This window comes from Ceratosolen solmsi, unplaced genomic scaffold (assembly GCF_000503995.2).
Source record: "Ceratosolen solmsi marchali unplaced genomic scaffold, CerSol_1.0 scaffold11, whole genome shotgun sequence".
NCBI classification, from domain to species: domain Eukaryota; kingdom Metazoa; phylum Arthropoda; class Insecta; order Hymenoptera; family Agaonidae; genus Ceratosolen; species Ceratosolen solmsi.
In genome coordinates, this window is record NW_011948416.1 from 5,691,399 (window position 1) to 5,712,316 (window position 20,918).

The window sequence follows — 20,918 nt, forward strand, 5'->3', positions numbered from 1 at the left end:
ATTGTTCTTTAATTACCTTAATTTCGAAGGGTGCGCGGAGACAAGTCGAGGCAGGCGGTATTTTGTTTTATTTTGATAATTTTACAAGCTTCGATCGAATTTATTGTATTTGATTGCCAAAAATTTTAAGCGTTAATAATGATCATCGGATTATTATGACATAGTTAGCTTAATTTTTATAAATAACAATTCTCTTGAAACGTTTAGTACATTGGTATGCGTTTAATTGTATTCGTAAAACTGGACAATTTCTCGATTAATAAATGTAAAAATTTTATTAAAAAAAGAAAAGAAGAAAACGTAAAGGGCTTTCAAGTGTTTTACATAACTTCTAATTTTTTTATGACAAAAATCTTAATAATTTATCATCGTCAATTATTCCTCCAGTTTGCATTTATTAATGCGTCTTATAGCATTTCTAATCAAATTGACTCCAAAAGGGTAAAATTCTATACCAAGCAGTTAAAAACGGACGAAAGCGAAAATTAATATGACAAAAAAGTAAAGCAACGATATTTAAAATTTTACGTTGATTTTTTGTGCACTGTTCGCTCGTCTTAAGCGTTAAAAAGAAATTTAACTAATGAAAGCCTGTATTTATCGTCCAAAAAAAAAAAAAAAAAAAAAAAAAAAAAAAAAAAAAAGAGAGGGTCAAACGGACTTGCTCAGTTTCGTATTCTTCCTCCAAATGTTTCCACAAATGGATTTTATCCAAGATAAGCGACCACACATCATTTATATTAATTAATTAATTAATTAAATAAAAGGAATAAATTGATAGATTAGGTTTTTTTCTCATCCGAGCCAATGAATAGTGAATCTAACGTAGCATTATGGTAAATTAAAAGTAATTTTTTTTTTTTCACGATTTTGAATATTGACATTGTCGTTTGTAGTTCGGGCGTAATGCAAATAATGCACGTATTCGTACAAAATGAGTGCACACTTTCTCAAAGTCTCAAAGTGTCAAACCTCCCGATTTAACATGAAATCATTGCGTCTCTGTGCTTCTAAAAGTTACGTCACTCAATGACGCTCGATGTAACGCAGCTGTCAACTCCTCCCATCCCCCCCCCCAATCATTTCCCTTTCATACATTCCATACATCAAAATGGAAAGACAATAATGCTTTGCACTATACGCGCACGGCTGTCTACGTTCTTTGAGCTCTCGAAGCTGAAGGAGATGGGGCGCCCTGCTATTACTGGACGGCCAGTGTCGCGTGTTATCGCGTGTTCCACCGATGATGGCTGCGACGACGCTCGAGCCACAGATCCTATCCCATTCGATTTCCACTCCCTTCACGCGCGGGAAAATCGGCGATCGAGCGCCCGTGCCGAGGCTGAAAATTCAAGGCCACCCCGTGTACCAGTGGTTGCCGTGAGTGGTCGCGGGTGGGTGGCTGGCGGGGGGGGGGGGGGGGGGGGGCCTTGGCGCGTCTTGCGGTCCCATAGCGACGGGTCGGGGCGCGATGCGCGCGCTCTTACGTTATACCGAGGCGCAGTTAAGTCGATTAATGAAACGGTGGAGTCGGGACAAAGAGTCCCGTGACCCGCGCTGCCACAATTGATACGTCCTTCGTGCGCCGCGTCGCATTCCGTCCGCGCGAGTCGACCGACGCGATAAAGAAAGAAGAGAAAAACGCAGAAAGGAAGACGCCCGAGGCGGGGACCGAATTAAGGGGCTGAGAGCGACTGGGCGACGCTTCTTATTAGGGCTTTTTTACTTGGCTGCTGGTCTTTTGTCGCGGGTCTTACGGGTTACGTTACCCTCCTCCTCCTCCTCCTCCTCCTCGAACACATTTTCTTTCATCGAACAGACAGCGCTTGCATAGGTTTTTGTAAATCGTGTCGTTTGCGAGTGCAGTCGGCGGCCAACGACCGATACTCGCTCTTTCACCATTATTGTCATTTCGATGAGCTTTGGGGTGATTGGGAAGGGGTGGTGGTGGATATGATTAGCAAATTCGGAAACGTACGAAAGACTTTTTTTTCAAAGAGATTAATAAACAAGTTTTGTTTATGTTAGTGGTCACTGAGAAATGGCAGCCTAGGGATAGCGACGATATTTCATTGGGATATGATTAGTATGCGGAAAACAAGTCATCATGCGTGCATTTAATTTTTTCATACTACATATTATAGCATAAATATTTTTGTTGTTGTCATTTAACGTAATTGGAGCTTGTAAATAAATATATGGCAATAAACTACCTATGCTGTAATTTCATTTTAATAATAGGTTTATTTATTTGATTATACAATTTATTGACAAAGTTTCGAAAGAGAAGGAAAAGACGTGTCTTATAAAGATGGCGCTTGACTCACCTTTTCATGCAATGAAAAAAAAAATAAAAAATAAAAAAATAAAAATAAAAAGGTAAATCAATGTTTGATGATAGAAAATCATTAAATAATAAATTCTTTGTTTTATTCGTTTAACAGGTGCGTTTAACATTACTCGATAGTTCTAATATAAGAATACAAGTTATTACTAATAAATATAATGAAAAACTTTAAACCGATTTATTTCTAATCGTTGTATCTCTATTGGTGTATTTAAATCTTACAATTTGTATCATAGATTCAATCAATGACAATAATAATAAAAATTCAAACAATTGTACATGTAATATTACATACTTCTTTAATTCTATATAAAAAAATAATAATCTTATGCCTAATTTAATCATAAATTAATAAAAGTAATGTAATAAATTGTAATATTTAGTATCGAATACGTCATCAAGCTCAATATTTATACATTATTTCATCATATATATATATATATATATATATATTCAATAAAATTTTTTTAAAATTAAATTTATATTTTCTATATTTGAAATATGCTTTCACACAATGTCGAATACATAGAGATTAAAAAAAAAGGAAATTCACAATTGCTTGATTTACAAATAAAAAAAAAAAAATATATATATATATATAGATTAATTATATAAATTAAGCTGTTAAATCTGTTGTACTTATTACAGATTGTACTCATTGATGATTGCACATTGAGCATTAGTAGCTAGGAAAATAATAATTACAAATCTTGAGCTAATATGTATCTCAAGTCGTTTCTTTATATTGAATATTTAATATGGCAATAAATCAGAAATTATCTCAATTAGAAAATATTATTATGATCAATACTTATTTACTTACACGAGTAAGTACTCATTTGTGTTCTGTAAGACTTAATGATAAAAAGCTCAAGTAGGATAGAGCAAGTGTTCTTATACCACTGTACATAAGTGGGTTAATGATAAATGGGAATTTTCTGACAAGATTTTTTTACATTAGTCACCATTATTCCGGCGATCAGTTTTCTTTTTCTTTTTTTCAAGAAAAGCAAATATTTTTAATGAATTTCAAACGACTGTTCAATATTTCGTATATATTTACAATATAGAAGGGAATATTTTGTATTAATTTTGTAATACATTTGTATTAGAACAAATTATTTTCTATAATCATTTGTAAGATCGATACAAGTGTTACAACATTTTACTCGATTGAAAATAACAATTACACCTAATAAAAATTTTTCTTTACCTAATAAGTATTGTTTTCTTGCTTTGCGCGGTTGGATGCATTTTAAAGTGAATTTCAATCACGTAAGCAAAAAAAAATTACGTGTATAAAAAAGAGAAAAAATACATGTATAAAAATAGCACTATTCTAAAGCGGGGGCGGAAGATGTTACGTTATTAAATGTTTGAAGGTATTAAATGATACAATTGACGTATGTGCTTAAAACATTGATTGTGCATGAAGGTGAATGGTGGCAGGAGCAAGGCTATTTAATTATTGGCAGTGATCTTTTCATTGTTAAGTTAATAATTTCTTCCGAGCGTTCGCCCGTATCGAAGACAATAGAATATTCGTGGAGAAGGAGCAATTCGCGAAAAGCCGAGACGGCCAATGACGCGGGAAATTCGAGAAAGGGCCCACTGCAGACCAAAGTAGACGATTTTACGTTACTGTACGAAGGTCATCGCAACCTTGCCCATTGGGCAGAATTTTCATTGTTTGTCGCTCGTAGCCGTAGATTTCCCGAGGTGCGCCGCGCTTCACTCACTTTCACCGGCTCGTCGCTATTTGGTTCGGTGCTCGAGGCACGTTTTCCCTTTCGTCATTAAAAAAAAAAAAAAAGAGTGAGAGAGAAAAAAAGAGAAAAAAGCACACGCACGGGAATGCAGAGCAACTTTGTTCGTGCCCTTTGACATCATTGACGAACGCACGATCGGCTCGGCTTAACGGACTTGCCGAACTCTTCTAGGTTGCATGTCATGACGTAGTGGGGCTCGATAAGTAGTAGTAGTAGTAGTAGTAGTAGAGTAAGAATGATTCTTTGTAATGGAATGCGACGCGCGCGACTGAATAGTAAAGAGTTGATCGAAGTAAATGGTGAGGGTCGCGTGTATTTTGGGATTGTCGAGTGTCGTAGGCAAGGGATATAACGCAAAAGCGCACGAATTCTTAATGCGGGTGGAGCGTGAGAAGCGAGGCTAACGAGAAACCGAAGGGAAAATTAAATAAAAGTATTTTTCTTTTACGTTGGAGGCTATTTACGGGCATGATATGTCAGTGCTAATTCCAATCAATTATGGTAATGAAATAATTGTCTATTGATGGCGTTAAAATAAATCGCTCGATTGTATCAATTGAATTGCTGGATTAGTGAGATTCAATTAATTTTACGCGCCAATGCATTGGTGTTAATTGTATTTTATAATTTTCGACAAATATTCTAGGATTGCGAAAATGTTTACTCTCTTATCACAACGAATCGAGTGTTTACGATATAAGCGGATATAAAAAAAAAAAAAGAAGATGCCTGCTATAGATATTACCATGAATACGCAATTATTTCATCACTTGGAAATGATAACTTTTCGAGCTATTCGTTCAATTATATTACATCGAGTCATTGTCAACGTAACAAAGCCGTCGAAAAGTAAGTTAAACAGTCGATTTTACGAAGCTTATGTAGATTCTTAAAAACTCGTTATGACAATTTAAAGGCACATTAATTAATCCATATTTACTTGAAAAAGCGTAGATAAGATACGCTAAAGAAATACAAGATTTTGATTTCCTTTTTTATTCATCTACATGTTGTGCTTTAATTGATTGTCTGGATTAAAAAAAAAAAAAAAAAAAAAAAAAAAAAAAAAAAAACGAAAACGAAAAGAAAAAAGTCTTAATTTATGTAAAAGTCAGACGTCATTGATCAGTGCGTAATCGTGTGAAATAACAATTAAACATTCGAGTGCCTCAATGCACGTGTCATGTTTAAAATTGTAATTGTTAGTGGAAATTCTAGAACTTCAATAATGACGTTTTATTATGAATTTATGAATCTTCGACCAACGGAAGTAACATTCTTCCTTTGTAAAGTTTTTCAGAACTCTTAATGCAGATGGACTTTGTTCTTTTAAGCTTTCGAATCGAATTGATTTCACGTGATTATCCGTAACTGAATGTATAGAAAATGTCTTAAAAGTCGGTCAATTATAAATTCTCAAATTGCAAAGGACAATGTGTGTAGATAATCGTTAGACTGATTTTCAACATTAAGATATAAAAATGTTTATTCTCGTAACATTTTACACCCAAATTCTCGTTTTCGAACCTTGCATATTTGAAATCCGAATTCATGTCAACTCCAGTTCTCTCTCTCTCTCTCTCTCTCTCTCTCTCTCTCTCTCCCTCTCTCCCCGGTAATTATTAATCGAGCAATAAAAATACGCGTTTGACATTTTGAAAACCTGGAAGCGATTGAGAAGGCCATTCAATGCAATTCGGCGAGTTCAGAATTAAAAGCAGTGCGCATAAAAGTAAATTCAGCTTGCCGATAAAAGATACAAATCCAATGGAATGTTTACTGTTCGAATAAAGGATATGCATTTTTTTCATTGATTTATCACGAGTTAAATTAAATTAAACGAATGAAATCTAACCTAACTACGTAGAGTACACAATGCTGTAAGATATACATTATAATTATTATAATTTTAGATAATCTATAATATATAATCATGATATCATTGAAGGCTGAATGGCCTAAGAACGGTAAGAATGACCAAATCCACGTACAATTTGTAGAATGTAAGTAATTTTTCAAATTAGAAATTTATTTTCCTTCCTCATTTAAATGCTCGTTTATTTATTTAACTACACGAGCCACTTGCTCGAGCACAATAATATGGTGAATAGCGAGGACAATAATCAATATCGATCAACTATTTTAATACATTGAATCATTACAAAACGGAGGGAAATTCATATACGGGATATGCATTTAGGAATGATCTCACAAGGGACGATCGATGTTGTAAGAAATCGAGTATTGAGATTATCGCGATACTTATGAGGCTAGGCGTTTAGCGCTTACTATTATATATTTTTAACATCTTTACTTGTCGGATGTTGGTTAATAAACAATAATATGCCATGCGAATGACTAGTTAGATGCGTGAAAATAAGCTTTGGGTTCGGAATCGCTGCCGTACGATTCACAGCCACTGAACACAAACCGAAGCCCCCCGCGCCCGGCATTTGTTAAAATTTAGACAAAAAACAGCAACAACAAAAAAGCAACATAAAATAACAAACAAAAGAAAGCAATGGGGCGCAACAGATGCGCAGAAGCGACGAGGAGCGGCATTGTGCCGGCGAAGGACGTGGAGTCAAAGTAAGCCGTAAAGTCAAAGTGCACAGTGACGCGTCGTCACTAATCACAAGCTCTCGGTGAGACCTCGTGGACACCTGCCTGATGATGGAGCACCTCGGCGGAGCAGAGGTCACACCCGGGACCCCTCACCTCGGCGACGGCCCCCCACACATCCAGGAGCCGCGGCTGAAGTTGGAGCAGGAGCACGAGCACGTGGAACGGGCATCGCGGCCTCATAATCTCGGCCGGCCTCGCATCGCCCTTAGCCGCGGGCCGCGCACACCGACACCCGGACACACTGCCTCCGCGGATGCGGTACAGCGAGACACTCGCCACTACGCACAGACACGAGCCGATCGGTCGCTAGTGCGGCTGCGAACTGTCGCCTTCCGCTACGATAAAACGTCGGTTGCTCTCAGCCCCGTGTCTCCCCCACCCCAACCACCCACCCACCCTCACGCATACACAACATAAACCACCATCCCCGCCAAACGATATCACTCGCTCTCACTCTTCTCCGTGTTTGGCTATACAACTCATCGGCCTGCCACTCTTGCACTCTCTCTCTCTCTCTCTCTCTCTCTCTCTCTCTCTCTCTCTCTCTGCCGCTTCTCCCCTCACTTTCCTTCTCGCTACTCCCTACCATTCCATTCAGTTGCTCTTATTACTCTTAATAATGACTTTTGCTTGCTTCCTTCTTTTAATAATTCTTCGGGCTTCTCTCTCTCCCTCTCTCTCTTTGTCTCGCTCCTTAATATTCAGCAGTCGTTGAGCTTGTTTACGCTAGTTGTAGCTAATTTTATAGTGAATTTGCAGATGTCAAATTTCTCACTGCCGAGCCAACCATTCGATTCTCATTCTATTCCTGCTCGACCACTCCTCCTCCTCCTCCTCCTCCTCCGCCTCCTCCTCCTCCTCTTCCTCGGCTTATGGCACTCAAGGGATTTTTATCCCTTTAAAAGCTTAAATAATTCTCGAAATTAAAATAAAACGATAACGATGATAATTTATTTTTAGATATATTTTACAAACCTTATTTGCCTTGTTTGCCTTTGAAATGAAAGTTTGAACAAAATATTTCTAAAGTTACCTATAAAGCATCGTTACTTGTTATTAAAATTTGAATAATTCTAAATGCCTTTTTTCCATCGACTGTCTTTTTTCTTATACTCCTTCTCACTGAACTTTTTTTTTTTACTGCTCGCATCTGTTTTGGGTTCTGCTCTCTGTCTGCGTCCTGTCTGTCTGTCTGTCTGTCTCTCTCTCTCTCTCTCTCTCTCTCTCTCTCTTTCTCTCTCCAACTCTCTTCCTTATTTATATGATTTAAGTGGAACAGATGACAGGTGCCCTTATATCCCTGTTTCACTTCCTCATAATAGGGAGTATTGGTGCATGCACTTTGTAACCATACACATAATAAATACATACATGCTCATGAAGTGATTTCGACCTCGTTCCGTTTACCACGTTTACCACATCTCGCCCTCCATGCCTTTGGCACTCTTTATTTCTCTTTTTTCATATAATATATCGTCTCTTTGATCTAGCTCCCTTTATTTTATTACAGCTGAGTTTAATAATATAAGTGCTATTGAGCGTTTACCACTTAAATTATTACTTACATTTGATCATTTTATTTGACTATTCTTCCATTTTTTCTTTTCATTTTTATATAACTATTTTTTTTTTTTTTTTTTTTTTTTTTTTTTTTTTTATAAATCTCAGGCATTTTCAAAGTTATAAATGTTTTCAGTTGACAACGAACGATTTTAAGCGATTTACAATGAGTTTAATATTTTCAAGCTATTTTTATTTTGCGTCTTCGTCTCAACTACCTTACATTTTACACATTAAAGAATGTGCATTAATAAAATACAAATATTACTAATTGACTACAACTAGTATACAACTAAGTTATCAAAACCTATTAGCAATTGCCTACCAATAATTCTTCATCATATAGTTTTATTTTTTTATATTTTCAATATACTTTGATTGATTGAATGGCAGTAATTTCACATATTATAAAAATATGGGCATAAAACATAATTCAAGATCGTGAATTTTAAACAAATTTTAAATTATAAGCTTAAATTCAATTAACAATTAAGAAATTAATGATAATACGTAGCGTTGATATTCGATAATATGGGTGTAGCATTCTAATTAAATATAGCTTGCGTCTGTCGTGTAAACTCATTTCCTTATAAATTACATAAATTCTGTGTATTAATTTTAATGTAGCCAGTTATTGCAGCTGTATTATGTTCAATTAGTATTTGGAGCACCACAGAGCACAATTTTATCAATGATCTACATTATATTGACTAATAATACTCAAGTGCGAAATCATATCCGCACATTATGCGCATGGAAAAACAATTAATTATTGTTTTTCGGATTTTCGTTGAATTTTTTTTTTTTTTTTTTTTTTTTTGGAAAGAATAACAGTTCGAGATAATAGCTTTATAAATAATTACTTGGGCATACATTAGCAATGTGTCGATAGTAATAGCTAATGATTATTACGCGGGGCTCTGAAGATGTTATAATGCCAGAACGAATTGTCCGAATATTTAGAGAAGAAATTCTCAATCCTCGATGGCCCAATTACGTAATAAGAGTAGTGGAAAAACTTTTAAAATAGTTGGTATGATATATCAATTTGTCATTGCTAAGAAAAGGACAGTTGACAAGAAAAGAGGATTTTGTTGCCATTATTGCCAAGATACCGAGGTGAAGTTGAAGTTGAAATATACAAACTTCTCAATTTATATACAAAATTCTCAAATAAATTTGCCATCTAATTCTTATTGTGACGAATCGTGGAATTTAAATTTTTATATTTATTAAATATAATCTATATATACATTATTGTACTAATACAGCGATTGCAATATTTAATATATTTCGTGTATTAATAAAATTTATATCCCTGAAATTTTTTTATTAAATTATTTTATATATAGTTCAAAGGCCGTGAAATCTTTATAAACTTATCACCGCTACGAGCTCGTTTCTTTCGTTAAGTAATCTTTATATTTCTAAATTATTAATATCGAAATTTGCAATTAAATTAAAATAAATGAAATATTCATTATATTTTTAAGGATCGCGTCAAATTATAATTCTTTAACAGTTAAATATCTCATACAATATATGTTTGACTATTTATAAGAAAGGATTGATTAATTATAAGAAAAGACTTTAATTTCATGTATTAGTGAATTATTTTTTACTTTTTATTTTCACAATTTAATCTTAAATTTTTATAGATATAAAAAATCGATAATGTTAAATTTGTAAGACCTTTGTAAGATTCAATTTAATTAGCAAATTGAACTGATGTAAGATGGAAACAAACGTTTATAAATTAATTTACAATAAATACATGCAAAATTACGTTTATATTAAAGTTTTGATTAATTTAATGATTAATATTGCTCAGGAAAGTTAAATCTAAAATGTACAATGTAATAGTAACATCATTCTATCATTTAATTTTATAATAAATAAAATAGTGTATAATTACAGTCAATCAGATTTAGTTATTTCGAAGATTTATTATGATCTTAATATAAATAGTTTCTTTCTCGTACAAACTATCCATTATACATTAAAAGCCAGTGATTGATGATCAATAGACGTTATGACCTGATTTCAAACGTGTAAATTCTTTCGTTTTTATTTATTTATATATATATATATATATATATATATAAATTTCATATATTTTTCGTTGTTTGTTTGTAGATAATTTTAATTTTAGTTAATTCGTACATTGTTTGAATATAATGTAAAAATTAATTTTTAGCATCATTTTGAAAATCTATACTTCAGTATTGTTAAATATTTTTCATAATCTATGATTAAACAAATGTATGATAAAACAGCAAAGACACTTTCAATACATCGGGTATAGATTTTTTTAACGCACTGTTAAATTTATTTAAGGTATCTTCGAAATATTATCTATTGGGATATTACATAATTTTATTAATAAGTATTTGTTAATAAAATGAAAATAATAAATAAGCAATAAAATCACTCGTATTCATAATCGAGCTCTACATTTATTTAGCTACAAGTAATTATAGAAAGATGGTATTGCAATGCCAAATGATAAGCACAGAAGCATATACTATGCTTATATCGAATCCTGCGAGATACAATTATACTTTGTAAGTTAGGGTACAGCAACGCATTTATAAAATTAAAAATAGATATTATTAATTAAGGCTCGAACTGGGGAGTGCGTGTATTGCTCGATTTTCGAGTACCTTCGAGACCCCTGTATCTTTTCACTAATTTCTTCATTTCTCAAGAATATTAATAACCCTAGCGCGGTCCTGTATATATTAGACATACAATTCAACAATCAATAAAAATATAAATAGATCCACGAGACGCGGAGCCTTACAAATTACAAACAAAATGAAAATTTTTCATTCTCATATTTTAGCAAATACAGTTTATTATCAACTTCGTAAAATAGAAACCAATATATTTCGTTTAAAATCAATAAGCTGTATAAAGATAATATTAGGAGACTTATTAATTGTAATGAGATAAAAAAAAGATATTAAAAACATTCCTTACGGACAATCTACAAACATTGATTACTAAAACAATATAATTTACGAGTCTATGTGATAAACTATTTAGATTCAACTTCAAGATAGGCAATTAATAAAATTTAATATATATATATTAATTTTAAGGTAATAGCACAAAAGTATAGAAAGCTACATTTAAATATAAAAAGTATTGAAAAAAATACTTTAATGTTCTCATCCTTTGTTCGTCAATCTTCTCGTGTATTCTTTGAATAATACAAGTGTTTAATTGTTCTTCGATTTAGCCTTCACAAATCCAAATGACAAAGCGCAAAATGCTCGTTTCTTTATACTTTAACCCTCTTATTATTTTTTTTTCTCTTTCTTTCTTTCTTTTTTTTTCTTTCTTTTTCATCGTTTTTACTTAATATGCATTCGCGTGCACGAAATATTATCGACATTATTAACGATATGGATTATCAATTAAAGATACTGTCTCTAAATACCAAAGTCATCGCATTAAAAAAATCATTTGCCTAACTCGCCGGATCGAGGGGATCAGCAACAGCCATATGTGTGTTGTGCTATGGAAGTCGCTGGCCTGTGGAGTATAATGACCACTTCCGGAGGAAACTACTAGGTGACTTACTAACACGCAGCTAACTTATACTCTCCGGTTGTTCCTCTTCATCCTCATTCGCTCCTCCTCCTCCCCCCCCCCTACCCCATCCAGCTCTTCACATGATTGAGCTTGAGATTGAAGAAGAGCGATGATATCGGAGCACATGTGCATGGCTAATATACGTATCTTTTGATAAACGCGCGTGAATATCAGTTGATGATTATGGCATCTGTTAATGCTTGTTTGTTTATTATTACGTTGTTTTTGCTGCGATATCTACGTACGTATCATTTTACATTTGCTTCATAAATTGACATGTATTGATTTGTTTTTTGTTATTTTTCTAATAAGCCTAAAGCATATAATTAATGTATTATAAATCTGATGAAATGTGATATTAACTTGATGATTTAATGTATACGTTGTATTTACGATTTTTCTCATTTTATAAGCTCAAGTATTTTTTCTTTATAACTCAACTGATCTGTAATGTGATCATCCTTCATCATTATATAATCTTAAAATTTCTTCTCCTACTTTATATTTCTTTCATAAGAAAAACAAGACTTTCATCCACGTCACAGATCTATAATAATAAACATTGTATAATTATAGCAAATATTGTATTTCAAAAGACTTTATTCGTTAAATATGAGCAAATTTTTTTCTTAATGTTTAACAAACATATTGTTTAAATACCTCTCGATACACGGAAGATAATTAGAATTATAAAATAGTATTTAACACTAATTTACAATTATATTAGAGGAAAAACTAAAGAAAAAAAATTATCTTTAATTCGTAATAATAATGTTTGAAAGTCAATCACAATAGTGAAGCCGAATAAGAATATATGAATATACGAATTTAAGATTTTCAAAAGCATCTAATGTAACTTTTTAATAAATCTGTAATTATAACAATAGAATGATAACATAGGAGATAATATAATGTTAAATGAATCATTGCTATAATATAACAAATTTCAATTTTAGCTTTTCGTGGAAAGGAAAGTAGAGACAGAGAGAGAGAGAGAGAGAGAGAGAGAGAGAGTACTTTATAAAAAAAAAAAAAAAAAAAAAAAAAAAATCATTTAATGCTACGGTCAGTAGCACGAGTATCTTGAAATTTATTACTAAGGCGATGCACCCACGATTCGAATCCATTAGGTTAATCAACATGTCAATGAGGTAAAGGAACGAAGGCTCGAGTTAATCTTATAAATAAGACGTCCGTTCGTCTATCTGTCATAAGTGCCTCACACTTCTTTCAGAGTGGCCAACGCGCCGTAGGTTTTCAGCCGTGAGTCAACTCTTTTTAAATAGACAAATGTTTGTGTTTTTTTTCTTCTCATTAAATAACTTTCTTATTTGTTTTTAAAATTATGTTTGTTAATGGCAAGTGATTGGCAATGAAGAAAATGAAAATAAACGTACCCCTCGACTTTAAGTTAATAATGAACAAATATTAATTCAGTTATGACCAATGACCAACTTCAGAATATCGACGAATGATTTAGTCTTTTTAAGTAATTGATATATGTCGAATTACAATTTCTAAACTCAATCATAAATTTGCGAATTATTTTCTATATCATTTGACTAAATTCGAAAAACTCTATGAATTCATAACATCAATGATATTATTATCAACAACATTATCTTCAATGATCATTTTACGAGAATTAAAATTTGGCAGCGTCAATTTTTCAGGTGCGTTTAAATAATAAAACATTATTGGCTTGTCTATAGCGATATTACCAAAAGCCACATTGCACATAACGTACAAATGTGCACGTGATGAGTATCTCATAAAAGAAGGAGTCCGCGAGCATATAATGACGGTTCGTGACAGTGCTAAATTGTAAAAATCAAATTATAAAACTTCGTATTCGTGAATGTAAAAAAAAGAAGAATTTTGTAATTTATTGCTATAAATGATTGATATAAAAAGACGTAGAACATAATTTTGTTGGATAATTATTTTATCGGATGATTTTTTAAAACTTTATAAGCCACCATTACCAAAAATGTTGATCGAATTCATTTGGAATTAACACGTAACTTCATGTAACTCAATATACGTATAAATGTTTAGTCGCTTGTTTTTTTTTTTTTTAACGTAATGTATTTTTGAACATTTGAACGCTAATTATGAAAGATCTATGAATCGATGTTATGTTCTAAAAATAGTATTAAATCCACCAAATGAACTGCTAATCTTTTAAAATTTTCATACTAATGAGAACATATTACAAAAAAAGCATTAATGCCGATAGTATATAATTTTAATTATATTTCAAGATTTTTTTTCAAGATTTCTTTTCAATAAACAATTTCCTTTATTATGAAACTAGCTTACATACTTTTACAAAATATTAACAATCACTTTGATATGGCCAGTTATTGCTTTTTGAATACATGCGGCAATATAAAATGTTATAAATCAATTTTAAGTATCATACGCTATTAACATTGTGAAATCACCCTAATTCTTTTAAATTCTAACTCTTTATTACTCTTATTCTTAAAGATGTTCCGTGAATGTTCGTGATGCTGAAGATTAAATTATTTGAATAATTAAAATTATGAGGAAAAATATTAAATTTCTTCTTCTTTTTTGCGGAGTTAGTAACTATTGAATTTATTAGGAAATATTGATTTAGTCTATTATATTATTATATTTTTAGTATTGTTATGTACATCGTAAAAGACATAATAAGATGAAGAAAGTCAAGTTTTCGTTAATATAAGTCAAAACCTCTTGTGGAAGATACTGACACTCACGACATATCTCACAAATAACTTATTATTATTATTATTAGTTTTAGAATTTTTTATTACAGACATTTTATAAGGATTTGAAGATTTTCCAATCGTAATTTTCATTATTAATGTAATTACTAATGCAAAAACTATTTATAAAAGAAATTGTTTAATGAGTAATTAATACATGTAAATAATGTTTTAAAATATTAGAAATATGTACTTGTATTCGTGTTCGATTTATGTTTCAAAGTATGCGATCAAGGATATTAACCGAATAATTTGGTTTTTCGTTATTTATATTATTTATGAAATACTTTGCGTGTATCGAATTATAATTATTATATATCAATTTAATGATTATAAAAATTTTAACTTATAAATGAATAAAACAGTATATGAGTTGTTGCAGTACCTTGACAAGAATAGTACCATCTTTCCTGTTTTTTTTTTTTTTTACCTTACATAAGACGATAAATGAAACAGGATTTTAATCGATGTAGTATATACTAAGTACACAGCGATGTATACAATAAAAAGCCCCTCTCCGGTAGTGAAAAACTGGAAGGGATATACTTGACCTGAAATTTTATTTCACCCTTCTGGTTGCCAATGGACCCCAGCAAGGACAGGGTTACGCTTCAATGAATTAAGGTCCAGACTGATTATCGATTTACATTCGCCATGTGCAGCGCGCTTTCGTGATAAATTCCAAAAGTTCCTCAGTATAAACAGTATCTCGGAATGAAATTAAAAATGTCAATTATAAACGAGGTAGTACGAGTGATACTTTTTTGTTTTACATTCTGTCGCAGTTTAAGTTCTTGCATAAGTATTGGTACTTTCCCACATTTATGTTTTTTTTTTCTACCTCAAATAATTTGAGATATATCAAATGCATTTATTATGAGCATAAAATATTTTATCTTACGAAGATTTCCAATTAAATGGCTTTAATACATACATTTCATAATTAAACTTTCATTGGCTAAAAAAAAAAAGTAATTTACATATCATATTATATTTTATCTATTATATTTTAAATATAACAGTGTGGGATCAAATACCATATCAATATAATCTTAATTGATTATCTTTTTAGAGACCGGATACTATTTTAACGTACTCGTCATTAGCATTACGCATGACAAGTAAAGTGATCTCTAAAGATGTATCTATAGGCTCAGCATTCGATATACTGACGCTATTCACCAATCGAATTTAAAAATTTTCGATGTATGATTCACGTAAAGCCAACAGATACAGATTCTGTGTTTAGCAATTTACTTGCTCTGAGTATTGAGATTTTTTATACGGTTGCATGATAATTTTACCTTCACATAATCTGCAAACAGTTTAGTATTTTTTTCTTTTTCCTCCGCCACTGGGTGTACTTTTGTATAATAATCATCGAGTTTCGGCTTATTCGTGCACAATATATTTTCAATCGAGTCTTTTAAAAAATTCGAATTCTATCTCAAGCCTGTATAATTTATGAAGAAATTTATACATAATGAAAGTGGCCGGTAAATGATTGTTTGACTTTTCAGGCTTTTAATTTAAAAAGATAAAGATTTAATTATAAATCTAAAAATTTCCATGCTTGTATGTTAAATAAGAGATATTAATATGTATAAGATTCTTGTGTTTTTTTTTTTTTTTTTTATTAATCATTACATTTTATTCATACTGAATTTATAATACAATATAATTCATTCGCTATTGTTTTTATATGCATTAATAATATATTTATAAATATATTATATCATATAAATGTATTGTATTGGGTAGTTACCAACCAACCCTTTTTTTTTTTTGTACCAAGGCTTTGATCTTTACCGAAACTTACATCATATTCTTTATAATATTCCAACAATCTTATTAGGTTAATTAGAGATTCGTACCGACGGCTACTTGTTTGAACGATTTTTTTTTTAATTTCACGTATTTATTAGAAATTTATATCATCATTAAATCGCATAAAAAACATTAAATAAACAATAACGTGAGATGAATTAAGTTTTTGTAAAAGTACTGAATATTAGTGCAACAATATTATAAGGTAAAAGATAACGAAAAAAATAGTTTAATACATAGTTTAACAAATTATATTTCCAACTCGTCGTTTCAATTCATATGCTTTTATAATTTCATAACTTTTTTTGTCAAAAAGAAATGTTTTTGAAGAAATAGTAGCAGACTCATAGAGAAGGCTTTTTATCATTCAAACTTATTGCCAATTAGTGAAATGTCGCCAATTTATTTAAGCGACTTAAAAGGAACCGGTTCAATAAAAATCAATTATCATGTTTATACTGTGGATCACTGTGTCTGAATAACTAGTCATCACTAGAAAATGTTACGAGCCTCCGTCTAGTTTAAAAAATGTAAATTTCAATATATTTTACAAGTATTGATTAATAAATTCAAATTGTCCTTTTGCTCTTATATTTTTCTTCATATTATGGTGAATTATATTTAAAAATATATAATTTTAAAAACGAAACTTTTAAGATGTTTTTATTCCTTCGTTAATAAATATTATAATTAATTTATATTAATTTCTCGCAATCGTATCGTTTATTAATTGTAAGATATTTCGTTGAAGAATCAGCCAGTTTTTAATTCAAAATTAAAGCTTTTTCTAATTAGCAGAAACTCAATATTATCTTTAATTGTTGAATATTAATTACAATAATTTTATTATTCTTTACTTCAGACACGCGAGTAAATATATTACGTATAAAATTAGAAAATTATTCATTATGGAAAATAATTTTATTGCTTTTTTTTTTTTATATTCTCAGTAGATAATAATTATTTTAAACGTTATTCTATACATTGAATTAAGTAATATATAAGTATCTTGCGACCTTTATTAACAATAAATTTAGATTTAGGGTATATTATTCAAGTCATATATTAATTTATTTTACATAAATTACATTCGCATTCACAATTCAACATTAATATTACATATTAATAAATCAACGAATGAATAGAATATTTATTCAGCTCAGCTACTCAATGCTTATTAATTTTTAAATAAAATAGAATACGACATACTCTTATTTTATTTTATTTGTCAATAATAGAAATAAATTATAACGGTATAAGTATAACTACATCGTAAAAAGGGAATAAAGTAAATCAATTTTAATAACTACGGTTTATAATAATTTATCGGTTTCTTGTCGTTTATGATATATTTTTTTACATCATTGTACATTTATATTAAAAATGTGGTAACAAAAGTAATTATTTTATCAACTAACATCAATCCATAACTGTTTAGTAAATATGAATTTCAAGATAAATGTGTCAGAATGTGTGAAATAATAAATTGCTCTATAGTTTTAAGTTTTTTGGACGATTTTTACTGTGTACTCAGTAGAATAATAAATTCATTGAGATTTAATTTTCGTTTCTTATAAAAATACTCTAAAAAATCTATCATCTTTTAGGTAATTTTAATTTTTACACTCCCTAAAGTGTTGGAGTTAGAATGTAGACGAAATATGAAATTGTCGGTACCCTAAAGAAGAGTGACTTATTGTATCAAAAGCATTACTTTTCATTTTGGTAGGGGGATGATCGCGTGCCACCAACTACTTGTGTGAAAGTTTAATTTTTTTTTTTTTTCCTTACGAAGCTTATCGTGCGACATTCTTTCTTTGGCTACCGACTACTATTTTCCGCTGAATAGTGAAATTGGTTTCTTGCTTAAGTGTTCAGAAGAAGGTGGGCCAGTCCAATTGAATATTTCATTACCGTAATGTATATTTTGGTACAAGAATGTTGAAGTCACAAGTGAAAATAAACGAGCAGGGAATTTCTGTACACTATATAGTTTCCTAGTACTGATATAAGATATAAAACATTATAAAAAAATAAATATACATAAGTTTTTGTTATTTCATTATTTTGTATTGGTGATAATGCGTGGATAATAGTGTATCTAAATAAGTTAAAAATGATGAAAAGAATTACATTACTAATAGTTCGTTAAAAAATATATATATATTTTTTTAATATACTTTATAGTTTAATAATATTATTTTATATATATATCACACTCCCGACATCCTTTAATTATATAAATACAATATTAATTATTTTTAATTAAATTTCTTTCTCCTAATGAAAATAACTTTTTCATAATGTGACATAATGACTTTATTAATTTTCAATTCTCATTATGCAAATAAATGAATTACAAACTGTTTTACCGACTATAAGAAAACAGATTTTAATGCCCAACGCCAATTGTATAAATTTAGTTAATATTTAAAATTGAGGATGGCGTTGTTGGGAGGCCGGCGATTATTTTCTGGAATTTGTAATTAAACGTGCAATTAACGGTTTTCTTTGTTAATTATTAAATACTTGTTGTTCTCTGGTTTTATTAATTTCATTATAATTAAAATAATTATTGTTAACCACTGCAATGATTGTAATTCAATTAGTTCTGTGTAAATTATTATAAATTTCATTAAGGAATTTCGGATCATATTATTAATAAAATAATACAGTAATAATTTTTTTTAGTTATAAAAAGTAAAGATGTTACAAAATCATTATTTATTGTTTAATTTACGTTTTATGAAAAAAAAAAGCTATTACTTGTATTTTTTAAGGTTAACTATAGTCTTTCATATCAATAAATGTAAAGTTTTAACAAACGAGTTTATTTATTATTGTAATATAATTATTTTTCAAACATATTTAATTTTTTTTTATTGAAGATTCTCAAAATGAAAAGTATATCAACGTAAGGATAATTTTATTTGTTTTACTTATAATTGATGAATTAAAATATTAGACAATATATTAAAAAGATATAATGTAGTAAGTGAACTTAAATTATTATTATTACATAGTGAAATTATTCATGAATATATTTCATTTTTTGTAATCAATTTTTGTCACAATGTTTTATAAATTTTTATTAAAATCAATACACTTATGCATTTGCTTTAGATTGCCAAAGTAATATTTGACTTCAGTTATTTTTGTAAATAATAGATGAAATGAAAATTTTCTTATCTTTATATGATTTAAAAGTGAAATTTGATAAAATAATTTTATGTAGCCTTGGTGTTATCAAATGCAAGGATTTCTATAAAATATAATAGAATCAAAGTAATACTTAGAAAGTATAATTAGCTAAAAAAAAAAAAAAAAAAAAAAAAAAAAAAAAAAAAAAAAAAACTATAGATTACTAACTTTCAATTGAATTTTCTTTATTTTTTTATTAATAAGATAAAAGCAGCGAAAGTTTTGACAGTTATGTATGAAAGCAATACGTATCAAACATTTTTTATTTTCTTTTGTATCATCACAATTTGAAAATAGTGATTGTAAACATGAATAAATAAATAAGTTTGTCGCAATAAGAGCACAGTCTTACTATTATTCAAAGAGATTATCTAATTAATGCGTTGTAAGGAAATTGTCTAGGATTGAGAAATGCTTAATATTGAAAACGAACAAAATGATAGAGAAAAATATTTCGTCATTCACTTATTCAAAGTCACTTTATATTTCTCATGAAAATCATCTGCTCCTCCATTGGTATTTGGCAGCAAATAATTTTTCACAGCGTTTTATAGTATTAACGGATTATAACGAAAATGTAAAACAAAAATTAAAGGATTCTTAATATTATATAAGGTGCGGTAAGTCTCCTTACGAATACAATTTCTTCGCCTTAAATTCCTCTCCTCATATAAGCAATAAGAAGGTTATAATAATAAAAATGATACGAACGAATGGGAGTATTATTATATTATATTACAATATTCATAACAGACGGCATATAAAGAATGATGAAAGAACATGAAACAGCAGTACAGAGTCTGTATTTAGAATTAAAATGTTAAACAAAATTATAACATTTGGAGAGAAGAGTTTTCACAAAGTTTCTGATTTATTTACATTTTAAATGCGCTTTTAACGTCACTGATGAAATATACATTAAACACTGCGGCCAGAGTTTTTGTGTTAGGCATACGCGACATACCCCAGTCCACGCAGTGAGAAGTTTTATTTTTTAATCTCAGATGGCGAAGGTAATTCTGAAACTGAATCATCCGCTAGAAGAAGATATATAGATCGCTCGAGGCTTAATCCGGTATCGCTTCTCGGCCTAATGGCTAAGATCAAAGTGTAGTATCTGTTCTTATCAGCTTGATATCTGATACGCCCCCGATCTGGGGGCCTGAATATCGACCGTATTTTTCTCGGTCGGTGGGGTGACGGGAGCTTGCTCCGATCCTACCACGGGTCTGC

General features: G+C 30.3%; 1 protein-coding gene across 1 annotated transcript in view; it reads right to left on the reverse strand.

The window, feature by feature from the left end:
- sev (receptor protein-tyrosine kinase sevenless) overlaps positions 1 to 20,918 on the reverse strand; it is a 51,374-nt gene that overhangs the window by 25,356 nt on the left and 5,100 nt on the right. The window lies entirely within an intron of this gene.